Source organism: Meriones unguiculatus, chromosome 3 (assembly GCF_030254825.1).
Source record: "Meriones unguiculatus strain TT.TT164.6M chromosome 3, Bangor_MerUng_6.1, whole genome shotgun sequence".
NCBI classification, from domain to species: domain Eukaryota; kingdom Metazoa; phylum Chordata; class Mammalia; order Rodentia; family Muridae; genus Meriones; species Meriones unguiculatus.
Window position 1 is genome coordinate 54,545,341 of NC_083351.1, and position 13,846 is coordinate 54,559,186.

The following is a 13,846-nucleotide window of genomic DNA, read 5'->3' on the forward strand; positions in this document are numbered from 1 at the left end:
GTAAAGGCCTAGCCTAGCAAACCTGACAACCCGAGTTTGGTTCTTGTAGCTTATGTGAAAACTGGAGCAGGTCATGGTGACACACACTTGTAGTCCTAGCACTCAGGAAGACAAAGGCAGACAAATCTCTGTGATTTTGAGGCCAGCTTTGTCTACAAAGTGAGTCCAGGACAGCCAAAGATGCACAGAAACCCTGTCTCGAAAAAAAACAAAAACCAACCAACCAATCAAACAAGCAAAATAAATGTGGGTGCAATGGTGGGCATCTGTAATCTTTGTGCTCCTCCGGAAGAGGAGGGGCAGAGACAACAGGATTACCCGGAAGCTCAAAGGCCAGCTAGGCTGGACTAGGTAATGCAGAAGCAGAAACAACAGGAAAGACACCACTTCAACAAGCAGAGAAGCTAGAACCAGCTCTCTTTGTCTCCTCCCTTCTCCTTCTCTCTTCCCCTCTTTCCACCTTTTTCCTGTCACAGAATACACACACATATATGGAATGCACACACATATATGCACACAAATAAGTTTTAAAAATTGAGAAAGTGGCTGGTCATGGTGGCACCCACCTTTAAGCCCAGCACTTGGAAAGCAGAAGCAGGCAGATCTCTATGAGTTCAAGGCCATCCTGGTCTACAACGCCAATCCAGGACAGCCAGGGCTATTATATAAAGAAACCCTGTCTCAAAACACCAAAAAAAAAAAAAAAAATTGAGAAAGTGAGTGGAGCATTAGCATTAAAAATTTATTATTTTTATTTTTGTGCGTGTATCTGTGTGGGTGTATGCCCCATGTGTGCAGGTGACCACAGAGGCCACCAAAGAGTGTTGGATGCCCTGGGGCTGGAGTTATGGCCAGTTGTGAGCAGGAATCAAATTGGTCTTCTAGAAGAGCAGCCCTAACCGCTGAGCCATCTCTCCATCACTCTCTTCTTCTTCACCATGCATACAATGTGACCAGCAGCCTGAAGCTCCTGGGCTGTATCCCCACCGAGAGCCAAAGCAGATCCTTCCCTCCTTGGGTGCTGGTGTCAGAGACCCATCATTTCTGTCTTGGTGTTTGAAAGAATTCGTGGGGAGTCGATGGAGGGTTCTCTGTTGATACACAAAACTTGTTTTAGTGCAGTCAGGAAGGACCTTCTGAATTACTGAAGCTAAATAAATAAATGAATAATAAATAAATAAATAAAGGTTGTTTATTCCAAAGCTTAATCCTACTGAGGCTCCCAAGCTGATTAATCACTCAGCAGGCACCAAACAGCCCATACTAGCTGATCTTACACATTTTAATGAAATGGACTACACGCTGAAAAATGGTACACACACACACACACACAAACACACACACACAAACAAATCCCACACAGTAATTACACGAGAGAATGCTCTGTTGATGGCCCTGAAGACAACCTACTCTGAAGACTAAGAATCTGTCTAGAGTAAATCCTTCCTCATTCATTTGCTGTTAATCTGAAAGACAGAAGTAGCCAAATGTTAGCGTGGGCCAGGAAAACTTCAGTTTTAAACCTAATCAAATCAATTTCATTTTTCTTATTATCTTAGACTATCACAACTTTAAAGGTCCTTTAAAGCTAGACTAATAACCAGTCACAGTTCATTAACTTCTATATCTCTCGTTAGTTTATTTTCTTCCTTTTCTCTCTTATCCTGAATTTTTTTTATCATCCTGTTAATATAAACATAGGCATGGAAAATAACTAGCTATTCATATTCTAACACAGCCACATTCACATGATAAATGGAACATTATAAAATTGCTAAAATGACATCCTTATTGCACGCTCAATTTACTTAATTTTATGTCTTCCAACTATTAAGTCAGGGGTCACTCATTCTGCAAATTAATGGCTGATATAAATTTGGAGAAAGAAAAAAGCATAATGAAAATAGTTCCCATCCAATGTCTGACCAACTAGTGGGATTTCCTATGAGAAAGTACAGACTTGGTCAAGGGGCGAAGTAGAAAATGCTACATAATGTTATGACAGTCACAATGCTATAGTTATGAGTATGAAGACAGTAGTGATGGAAGCTCCTGCTTTAGGTCACAGCCCATCCTCCTAGGAGCTGTGAAGAAATTCTTTTGTTGCCTTATGCTTCTCTGAGTGAGTAGCAAGATTCGCTTCGAGGATTTACTTCTCTGAAACTATTAATGACTACTTTGAACAGGACAATGCCTTAGGTCATTCCTTTTTCTAATGGGCAGGGTTTATTTGGGACCGCTTTGAAAAGGGGTTCCCAGAATCATCAGTTTCTCCATTCAGTTACCTATCATTCAATCCCAATATTCACGGGCTGGCTGGGACCAAGAGCACAAATGAAGAACTGTTAGCTGGACACGGTGTGATCCCAGTCCTCAGGAAGCTGCAGCAGCAAGATTGCCAGTTCAAGGCCACCCTGGCTACTCAGGGAGAACCAGCATTCATGACCACAACATGCTCTTCAGGGTCCAGCATGAAACCTGGCCTTTTTCTTTTTCTGCTCATGAAGTGGCTTGTTCCCAGGCCTGGTGTCCTCTGGGGAACAGGGAGAACAGCTCCAGGAGGATGCTGACTCCAGCATGGCCTCTTGCTCTGTCTGACAGGACTGCTCAGTGAGCATTTCTTCACCCAAAGAAGCTGTGGCAAGGTGGGAGCTGCAGAAGGAAGGGTGGATGGCTTGGGAGAAGGGAACCTTAATGTGATCAGGGGCAAGCCAGTCCACTCGGGAGACTCAGTTTCATCCTCTCAGTGTCCCCAGATGTCCTTCTCCAGTCCCTCTCCTTGCCTAGATCACACTGGTTTTTTATTTTCATAAAAACAATAACAACAACAACAACACACGTGTCTGATAGTATTTAAAACTCAAACACACACACACAATTTTCTAAGAATTTAATGTGAAATCCAAGGCCGAATATCAGTCTATATTGTTCTTAGTGTTTGGGACACAACAGTGAGAGTAAGGCATCAAAAGTCCTTGCTTTCAAGAACCTTTCCTCATTTTATGCTAGAGTAACAGGATCAAGAACCTTTCCTCATTTTATGCTAGTAAACCAGGATTCTGTTGTTCAGAACTAGGCCAGTTGTGAGCGAAGGAGTAGCTTCTACCCTTCATATCCCAGGCCCCACATAATGCAGTGCGGTAAGGGCCCAACCGCAACAGACTCCGTCATTCAAAGGAGGCTCAGGAGATGAATCACAGTTGATGGTGCCTCCAATTCCAAGGCTTAGTCAAGTAAGACTGCTCATCTTCCTCTACTCTGCAAGTGTGCTGTGTTTCTTAATGAGGCCGAGTTTCTCCTAGGACTTAATGCAAGCTTATTGTCCTCTGAAATTCTTCTAAGTGGAAAAGCGTTTTATGATTCTCTGTGCTCTCTCCTCTATCCTCTGATAGACCCCATTTTCAATAAAATGCAGCTTCTTTGTAAGTAGGTAGCTCAAGAATGTGTGTGTGTACACGAATGTTTGAATGTGTATATGCTTATGTCTTCATTACAGGTGTCCTTGGAGGCCAGGGGAGAGTGTTGAGGCTCACCCTCTATCATTCTTCCCCTTATCCTTCAAGGCAGGGTCTCTCTGGACTTGGAACTTGCCTTTTCCAACTAGGGTGGTACCCAATAAAGCTTTAAGAATCCTCTTGTTTCTGCCCTTCATATTATCAAACCCAGGGAGCCTCCTTTCTCTGCCTTCCACGTTGCTAGAAGTGTAAGTACAGGCACCCAGCTTATGGCGTAGGTTCTGGGGGACCCACTGAGTCATCTTCCCAGCTGTTGTAACTAGGCAGTGGTGTGCCCTGCATTCTTTAACGCTGGTACTTTAACCAAAGGAAGACTTTGACATTTCTGTAGGCCGAAGGCACTGGGGTCCTTGTAACAATACACATTCACTTGGGACTGCACCTGCTCCCACAAGGTAGCTTTTTAGCCTGCTGTAAGCTAATCTCTTTCAGACCACACATTCCCGATGACACTTTCTGTGTCCCTGAGCGCTTCCTGAACAACACACTGTCCACAGCCGTGTGGATTATGAAAACATTTATTCTCATGGTTTTTGGGGAACCATGTTTGACTAAAGCTAGATTAAAGATTATCTAGGACGACTCCACACACATGCAGCAAGTGTCTTCCAGCTGCAGAACAATGCCATGTGTCTGCCATCACCTGCAGCCAAGCCCAGGTTTATTCACGCGTTACAAAGTCACGCCGCTCATAGTACTTAAGGAATCTGTGGGCCACCTTTGCAACCTAAGCCTTTCCCCCCTTACTTCCATCTATCCTATCATCTTGATCATCCTACTGAGGGGAACTGACTTTATTAGCCATATGATTGGTTGCCTTACCAGTTATGGCTGGATTTCTCATTATATCCCCGATCAAGATTTTGAAAATTTACTAATAATACTATGTATTTGGTCCAATAGTTATGCAGTGTTTCATTAAACTTATTTTCTTTGGATCTAATGGGTAAGTTTAATTCTTTATAGCTTGTGTTTGAGAATTGTATTTAAAAAATGATTAGCAACTAATCCCATGCTGAGTTGAAACTGTCAGTTTTTGTCTGGGGAGAACCCCTTTGGAGAGTAACTTTTTTTTTAACATCCTTTGCTTTCCATTAGGGCACTAACATTTTCCATAAGACTTACCCTGCCATTAAGACAAACATTTAATATAATTATAAATTAAAAGAGTAAATGAACATAGAGAGATATCTCAGTGGCTAAGAGCTCTTACCGTTCTGACAGAAGACCCGACGTTAGTTCCCAGCACCCACATCGGGGTGCTCACAACGGCCTGCAGCTCCAGCTCCAGAGGGATGCCTTTAGTCTCTGTGGGTGCCTGCACGCATGTGCACATAGCTACTCACCCTACACACAACACACATAATTAAAATAATAAGGTAAAATATTTAAGAAAATATTTTAGTACAGTAGTGCTAAGTCACCCGAAACCTAAAAAAAAAAAAAAAAAAAAAAAAAAAAATTCTCTACATTGGGATTAGTGGGTCTAGAGAAGGAGAGAATTTAAGAGAGGCATAGGTGGAGAGTGGGAAACGGAATTACATTTTAAGGAAATCATCTCCTTATAGCTTCTGTGTTCTTATATCCATCAAAGGGGTCATTTATTTCTCTCATAAAGCTGTAACGATGGCATAGTTGCACATAATGGTTTGTAATTTCTTTTGGTCAGCAAGGAGAAAAATGAAAGAGGTAAACCACCGCACGGGCCCAGCAACGTCCACCTAATACGTCTTAACAGCCCCTGAGATGGCAATCCTAAATGATCCTGCTTGCTGAAAGCCACGGTGCTATTGAGCTGATGAGTTTCCAGTCACAAGTGGAATACAAATAATGAGGTGATTTCTTCTGCCCCGCGTAACTGAAATACTAGCCACTGCTCTCTGCAATGGGTAGCCTGACCTGTAATAAAATCATCACCCAGACAGACCTGGAATAGGACCATCATCATCCCCGTTCTAATCACATTTAAAAACATACACTTATAAGCCGAACGCTTAAGCCAAAGCTTCAAACTCTCAAACGCATATCTTGCTGCTTCAAGATGGTTTCTCCTCTTAAACTGATGAAGTTCTCTTCAAATAAATAATCCTACTTAAAAAGTTTTGTTTTTGTCCTGAACTAGATGCCCTTGAGTGTGAATTTTTCCTACATGTTGACTTTATTTTATTTTTCTTTATTAGGAACTTCCTAAAGAAAAAGTGGTCCTCCTAAATCTCGTATTAAAGACAATAGAGTTTTTATCAAGAGAAACAACTTTTTGTTTTAAATTAAGATATAGTCTTACGCCCGTGTTGCTAAGAACTACATATAAAAAAATTTAAAACTGAGAACAACTGAACTACTTGAAGTAAATTCTTTGTGAATTTGGTCACAGTGTAAGGACACACCCTGACACTATCTGATGCCACTGGTCTAGAACGGTCCATTGTTCCCTCATTATCCTTCTTATTTCATCTACTGCCAGATTTTTTAAGGCACTACCATGGAGCTGACTTTCCTTCATGCTCACTCCCAAGTTCGGAAGTAGTAACCATTTATTTTCTTTCCGACCAAATAAGTGGCAGATTCAAGGCTATGTGTAGGAATCACATCTAATCTCTACCTTCATTTTCGCATAATAATCTAAGACATGAGGTCAACCCTGGCTCCCCTCCCAGAGTCTTGCTTTGTCTAGAGTCAGCTGAAGCCTTTTCACTGACGACACTGAGTGTTTTATATGCCACAAGGACAAAGAGTTTCTCATTTTATGTAGACAAAAGTCTCAAGGTTTTTAACTTACTATTTTATGTGTATGAGTAATTTGCCTGCATGCATGTTTGCATGCACATGTATGTCTGGAGGCCTCAGAGACCAGAAGAGGATGTCAGAGCCCCTGGAACTGGAACTGAGGATGGTTGTGAGCCATGATAAGGGTGTTGGAAATTGAGCCTACATCATCTCTCTAGTTCAGATGTCAAGATCAGTTTGTTTGTTTTTTGAGACAGGCTGTCTCTATTATGTAGCTCTGCCTGTCCTGAAATTCACTATAGATCAGTCTGGCTTTGAACTCACAGAGATCTGTCTGCTTCTGCTCCCTGAGTCCTGGGATTAAAGGCATGAGCCACCTCCAGAGCAGATACCACGGTTTTAATGCATTGGAAGAGTCTGTGTCATTTTAATGTGGAAGGCCTATGGGAGAGTTAGTATCTACTTGACAGGACCTAGAATCCCCTAGGAGATAAGCCACCTTCATTGCGATAAGCTCCATCCCATAGTCTGAGGACTGAATGGGAAGGAGAAAGGAAGCCCACTGCATTCATCCTCCTCTGCCTCTTGACTGCTGATATGATATGACCCGTTGCCCCTTGCTCCTGCTGCCATGACTTCCAGCCCACAGTGGGCTGCACTCTGGAACTGTGAGCACAAATAAGCCCTTTCGTCTGTAGGCAGCTTCTGTCAGAATGTTTTGTTACTGATAATTAACTGTTATCAGTAGCAGCCCGATATTGGGCCAGACCTCTGCAATTTAGATTCAACAACTATTCATTAGGAATCCTTTATGCAAAACTTTGTACAAAATGTTAACGTTAATCTTCAAAACAGTATTGTTGTGTATTATCACAGCCAGTTCTCAGAGAGGGAGGTTGAGCTAAGAGATTGGAAAACATCTGCCTTGAGCTTTATGACTGGTCAGAGAGGAGCCAGAATTTGAATAACAGTTCCCTGAATTCACAGCTTGTGTTCTTTCACCTTTACTATAGCTCTACTATACATTCATCATAATCCTGCTTGGGCCCAGTCCAGACCTTTCTGTGGTTTTCTTAGGTGATTGCCATACCAGGATGATTCTGGATACAAACTTCTTAGAAGTATCCCATCCTTTTTGAAAGCTAGGCCATTCTGTTAGTTTTAAAAGGTGCTTGTAATGCAATCCCCATCAAAATTCCAATGCAATTTCTCACAGATCTTGAAAGGACCATTTATAGCTTCATATGGAAACACAAAAACCAAGGATAGCAAAAAATAACTCTAAATAATAAAAGAACTAGCCTTCAATCCTAGCACTCAGGGAGGCCGAGGCAGGTGGATCGCTGTGCATTCGAGGACAGCCTGGTCTACAAATTGAATCCAGGACAGCCGAGGCTACACAGAGAATCCCCACCTCCCCACCCTCGAAAAAAAAAAAAAAGCTGCAGGAGGTGCCACAATTCCCTTATTTCAAGTTGTACTGCAAAGCTATAGTAATAAAAACAACATGGTGTTGGCATAAAAGCAGACACATTGATCAACTGAATTGAGTTAAACATCCAGACATAAACCCACCAGGCAACATTTGCATCTGCAGTACAGAGTATTACAGGTGTGAAATCCTGAGTTTAGAGAGCCCAAATCATTTGAAATGCATAGAGCACATGTCTGCTCCAGGAAGCCATGGGCTAAAGCTAGCCTTCCCTTTGGTGTGCGGCCAGATGCTCCCTGCACCTCCCATAGTTGTTCGTGGCACATATATCCTTCAAAAGACAGTCTGGACAAAGCCAGTCAGTGCATCTCCTCACCAAGATGTGTAGTAATTGTGATCCATAGAGAGTTGTGTCCCAACACTTAGTTTCTAGAATCTCAAAAACCTTAGGGCTTGTTTTTAATTTGATACAGTGCAGAGTGTATCAATAATGTATCAAATAAAAGAGCCCTTATGCCCCTCTCTTGGGAGGTCCTACCCTGTGCTTTGGTCATGTATCTTCATTAGGTTTCCAACAGGGTTAGCCAACCCAAGCTTTAGAGCTACAAACCACCCCTTATCAGACACAGCTAGAGCGAGTCTCATTTTAGCCTTCTCCACCTTATTACATAGAGGCTGGCTATGGTAGGAGAATAATATTCTGGTCTCAAGGCCTGATCCTGCCACCGACTACACTGGCCTTCAGTTTTCTTGTCTGGTAAATACAAAAAGCTATGAAACGATGGAGAGATGCTACAAAAATCCAGAGGGAGAACACCAAATTCTGTATCTTGAGTACAGATGCTTTCGGGTGTTACTGCGCCCACATTCACGTGGGAGGGCATGGTCTACTAAAACAAAAACGTGGGTAGATGAGATGGTTTAGCAGGCGAAGGGACCTTCCACCCATCTTGAAGACCTGAGTTCAATCCCTGGGCCCCACATGTGCACACACACACACACACACACACACACACACACACACACACTGCACTCATAATAAATGCAACAACATTTTAAGCCTAAGTAGGGGTTGAGGTGTGCTGCAGAGGAAAAGGCTTTCCTGGAATGTGTACAGCCCTGGTCTCTATCTCAGCATCACCATAGAAAAAGTAAAATAAGAAAGAGGAAGTCATAACAGATAGTGTAGTAAAAAGAAAGGGCCTTAGGTGCGAAAGGCAAGGATCTCCCAGGATAATGACAGAGGAAAGTCCCACAGTGGTAGACAGAGAACCAGGCAAACAACAGTTCACATTGTCACAGGACAGGGAGTCTCCAAGAAAAAGCTAGATTGGTGGATCACATGAGGTTTTTGTTTGTTTGTTTTTTGTTTTTTTTCCTTTCAATGGAGTTTTTAATAAACAGAATGGCTTGATGATGTCTGTAATAGAATATTAAACAAAGAATACAGTTCTACAAAAATGATTATAATATACTTCATGATGGTATATATATAATACATAGAGACTTATTAAGTAACTTTGCTTATGAATTCAGCTCAAACATATATTATAATTATGTTGGACAGATATAAGAAGTGAAGAAATATGTATTTGGAGAGTCTTCAAGTTAAAAAATCAAGAAATAATAGCATATGCTTATTATTTAAAAAATGGTTATGAAGACCAAAAGAAATAACTTAAAAGAAAAAAAAGCCAAAGTGATTACCTTTAAGGGGTCAGGAATAAATGTTAGAAAAGTGTGGGCTTTGGGGGCTGATTTTTTTATCATATTAAGAATATTATATTAATATTATAATATTAAGAATATTATTATATTCTTAGACTACTTACATGTACTACTTTAGTTAAAATAAAAATTCACTTTAAGGCATCATGCATTAATCAGTGCAATGCCAGTAGACTGTTTAGTGGAGACTGACTGCAGTCTTGTGGGAGGAAGCCCCACAGAATAAAGAGAGGAGGAGGCGATACTCTTAGGAAGCTGCAATTCCTATTTACAATGCTTATGCAGCTTTTCCCGAATGCCAGCCTTGACTACATCTCCGATCGTACACCACAGCGTTCATTTGAGTATTATTTGCCCTGAGAAACTGTACTCACTCATTTGGAGTGCGTATGGGAGGTCACGTCTTAGACGCCATCATTCAGCCCGAGATGAAGTTAATACATCTTTGCTGAGTGCCCAATTCAGTGTCAAGGGGTGCTTTGATTCACTGGAGGCATACTGCACTGTTTATGGACTACATGTGGGGGGAGGAGTGAGAAGGACAAAGTAAGAACATTGCCTTTTCTCCTTGCATTTTTGTAGACCTGTAGAAGTTAAATTACAAGTCTCCTGGGTAGAGATGATGTCCAATTCAACACTCTGAATTGCAGTTAGCAATTGTTATTGCTCAATAAATATTATGGTAGTAATTCTTGGAGGTCTGGGATGCTCTCAGTTCAGCCAGAGCTGTCACCAGCTGAGAAGCTGAGCTTAAAGTGCTGTCATATTTCTAGGGGAGTCTCAAGTGTTAAGGCCTTGTAAGCCTGCTCATCATGTGGTATTTCTACAGCATCGCTCCTGAGGACCAAGCAGCTAACAAGGGCCTCTGAGCTCTGTGACAGACGCAGTTTGTTCTTTGTGGGTTATATGTAGGCTGTAATCTGTACCGATGAGTTGGGAAAGTGGCTGTTCAGAAAGGAAACTACAATTAGGGTCAGCAGGCCTCCGCATCCTCTTTTCTGTTTATTAGAATCTATCTAGAGAATCTGAGCAAGCAGCTCTCATGTACAAAACCCAGCACTAAGGAGTGTGGGTGACAGCCTTCAAAACAGAACAAAAACTGCACCCCGCACCAGGGCACAGTGGCATATGCCCTTAATACCAGCACCTGGGAAGGCAGAAGCAGTAGGGACACTGTGAGTTTGAGGCCAGCCTGGTCTACAAAGTGATTCCATACAGGCAAGTCTACACAGAGAAACCCCGCCTCAGAAAACAAACAATACAAAAAACTGTGCCCCTCCATCTCAGAACTTATAGTTTAGATGAGTGGTTCTCAACTTGTGGGCCCCAGCTCTTCGGAGGGGGGGGGAGCTGACTGAACCCTTCACACAGGTTGTCTAAGACCACCAGAAAACATACATATTTACATCATGATTCGTAACAGTTATGAATTAGTAATAAAAATAAGCTGTATGGTTGGGGGTCACCACCACTTGAGGAACTGCATTAAAGGGTCCCAGCATTAGGAAGGTTGAGAAGCACTGGTTTGGACAGAGGCAGGCCTAGACACGACTGGTGTGGGGCAGGACGCTTTCACAGAGTATGATCTCTGCAGCCAGAGGACCTGAACCTGGATTGCCCTCTTCTTAGCTGCATGCTTATAAACTGCTAACTTAATTTGTGGAGGGCTTTATACTAAAATAAAATGATTATGATAACTGAATTAATTCTTGCCCAGCAAAGTGTCTCAAACACAGAAGGAGGTGTTTACTTTCATTTTCTCTTTTCTCCTTCATCTCACTTTTTCTTTTCTTTTTTTTTCTCATTTCATTTCTGAATTTTTTAAAAAACACTTCTTTTGTTATATTACGAGTGTGCTGCTTGCATGTATGGGAGTGCACCACGTACATGCAGTGCCTGGGGAGGCCAGAAGAGGGCACTGGACCCTGGATGGAACAGATGGCTTTGGGCGCTGGAAACTGAACCTGGGTCTTCCACATGAGCAGCTCCTGACTGCTGAGCCATCTCCTCAGCCAAACATTTCTTTTGAGACAGTGTCTCACTGTGTAGCCCAGGGTAGAATCAATCTTGAGCTCTTCCTGCCTCAGCCTCCTGGGTTGCTAGGATTACAGGGATACACATAGCTTTAGGAGCTAAATAGTGTATTCTAATAAATGCATTATTCCTAGAAGGGGTAGTGGGAGGAACCCCTCTAGATGAGATTGCACGAGGTTAACTCTGGAAGCAGCAACTGAGCTGAGCACTAGACCTGGATTTTGGAACAGAACAGGGCTGGCCTTTCAGTATTTAGATTGAAGTGATGCAGAGCAAAATGGCATGAATGTTTTTACTTATTTAAAACTAGGTATGTTCAGGGGTTTTAGTGAGATGATGTTGGAAGAATGAGCCCAAAGTAGAAAATGCCTCAAATGCCACAGAAATTAAAATTGTACGCTGTTGGTAAGAGAAGAGTTAGGAAGTCTTCACCAACTGTTGCTGGATTGTGAGGAACTGAGCAGGATTCCTGTGAGCTGCTCCTTGGACACTGGGAATGCAATGCCACCAACGGCCTGTGTAGGGATGGGGAGGTTTGAGAGGGGGTGTGGCTGTGTTGCCTTTGAAGAATACACAACCCAAGAAGGCCTGATTTACAAGGAAAATAATGATTTGTGGATTTTTTTTTGAAATTGGTATTTTTTTTTAGTTCTCAAGGTTATTAAAATTTTTCTTCCAAGAAAATATTATTAAAATAAATTAGACTCAAAGAGAGCTAAAATTTTGAGTCAGTCGCATCATGAGTAATTTGACTTTCAAATGGCTTCCTATGAGCTATGCCAGGAAGTCACATACTGTGTAATGAATTATGTCGTGTGCTTTTGGCATAAGGATACATTAGGCAGATTAGCATGCTGGGCACCCACTCCAATCCCTCTGCGTCCCTTCACACCCTAACAGCACTGGAGCATACAGAGTGATGATTACTAATAATTTAGCAGGAAGAATAGATCTTCACGTTTGTATTGATTTATCTTTGCACCCGCTTAAATGACCTCCAATAAATATTTAAAGGGTATGTGTTCGCTTACCAATAGGCATGCATCGAGAGTCGTTACAGAATATTCTCCCAATGCTAAATTTGGTTGAAAAATGAGACAATTGAATTTCAAACAAGATGTCCCTTTTGAGTGGCAATGCTTTTATTTTCTTTACTGACACTGAGACACTTCCCTGAATTCAGTGTTTAGTGCATATGCCGGAGGCATAGTTATTGTAATTCACCTTACAACTCTTGAAAAGCCATTGTTATAGTCTCGGTTAAGATGATTTCTGTTAATGATATTAGCCATGGTCTTGAACTCCAAAGATCACAGAAAGCTGAGTTGGTCAGGAATTGAAAGCAATGCAGCTGAGTGAGAGGCATCTGCCCACATTTTGAAACAATCACATCAAATTGAGTGTTAGGTAACAACTGAATATATTGCAAAGCATTCTACCTCTCTCCTACCTCCTGACATCCATAAGGTCAATGAGAAAACATCATAGGCTTATACTTGGATGATGTCTAGTGCCTTTCACTATGGAGTCCCTAGTGGGTACTTTCAAAATGAGAGTTATTTCATGTTTCTCCTTCCTTCTTTCCTTCCTTCCTTCCTTCCTTCCTCTTTCCTTCCTTCCTGTCTCTGTGTGCCAGGAATTAGTCTCTAAGGGAATATGCTTGCCTCTTGTTCTTTCTCTCCTTGCCGGCTGGAATGCAGACGTGTAGGAAAGCCTTTTGAGAACACTAGAAGAAAGGCAGGATAAAAAGATAGGAGCTTGGGACACAGCAGAGCTCCCCATCACAACACCTCTGTGGAGCTTGTGTCTGGACTGTAACATCAGAGAGAAATAAACTGTAATCTTATTTGTCAGTATGTTGGATCTTGTGCAGCTGGACCTGTCTATATATTGACCCATAAAGGTTAAAATAATTCATAGGTGAGGCAGGCGAGGTGGAGCATGCCTGTAATCCCAGCACTCAGGAGGCAGAGGCAGGTGGGTCTCTGTGAGTTCAAGGCCAGCCTGGTCTACAAAGTGAGTCTAGGACAGCCAAGGCTACACAGAGAAACCCTGTCTCAAAACTAAACAAACAAAAACCCCAAACAACAACAACAAAATCATGGGCTAGAAAAATTTATTAAAATAAGTTTTGAGAACGGATTCCACCAAGCTAACAACTACCTTCAAATTTGCATATTATCTTCTGTGCCTTGCCCACATGCATGTTTTCCATAACTGTAATACATTTATATACCTTTGGACACTCTCTTCTAGATTTAACCATATGTATGGCATCTTCTTTTGTTGTTGTTGTTTTTTGTTTTTTCAAGACAGAACTCTGTCTCTGCTATTCTGGACCATGCTGTCTCAAAGAGATCCCCCTGCCTCTGCCTCCCTAAGTGTTGGGATCACAGGTGTATGCCACCAC

The 13,846-nt window shown here is 42.0% G+C and overlaps 1 long non-coding RNA gene across 1 annotated transcript in view; it reads right to left on the reverse strand.

Moving 5' to 3' along the window:
- Nucleotides 1–721: 721 nt before the first annotated feature.
- Nucleotides 722–13,846, reverse strand: part of LOC132646051 (uncharacterized) — a 34,882-nt gene continuing 21,757 nt past the window's right edge. The window contains exons 3-4 of the long non-coding RNA XR_009590719.1: nucleotides 4,729–4,862; nucleotides 722–1,091 (exon numbers count right to left, since the gene is read on the reverse strand). This is a non-coding gene — a long non-coding RNA (uncharacterized LOC132646051). The remainder of the gene's footprint in view (nucleotides 1,092–4,728; nucleotides 4,863–13,846) is intronic.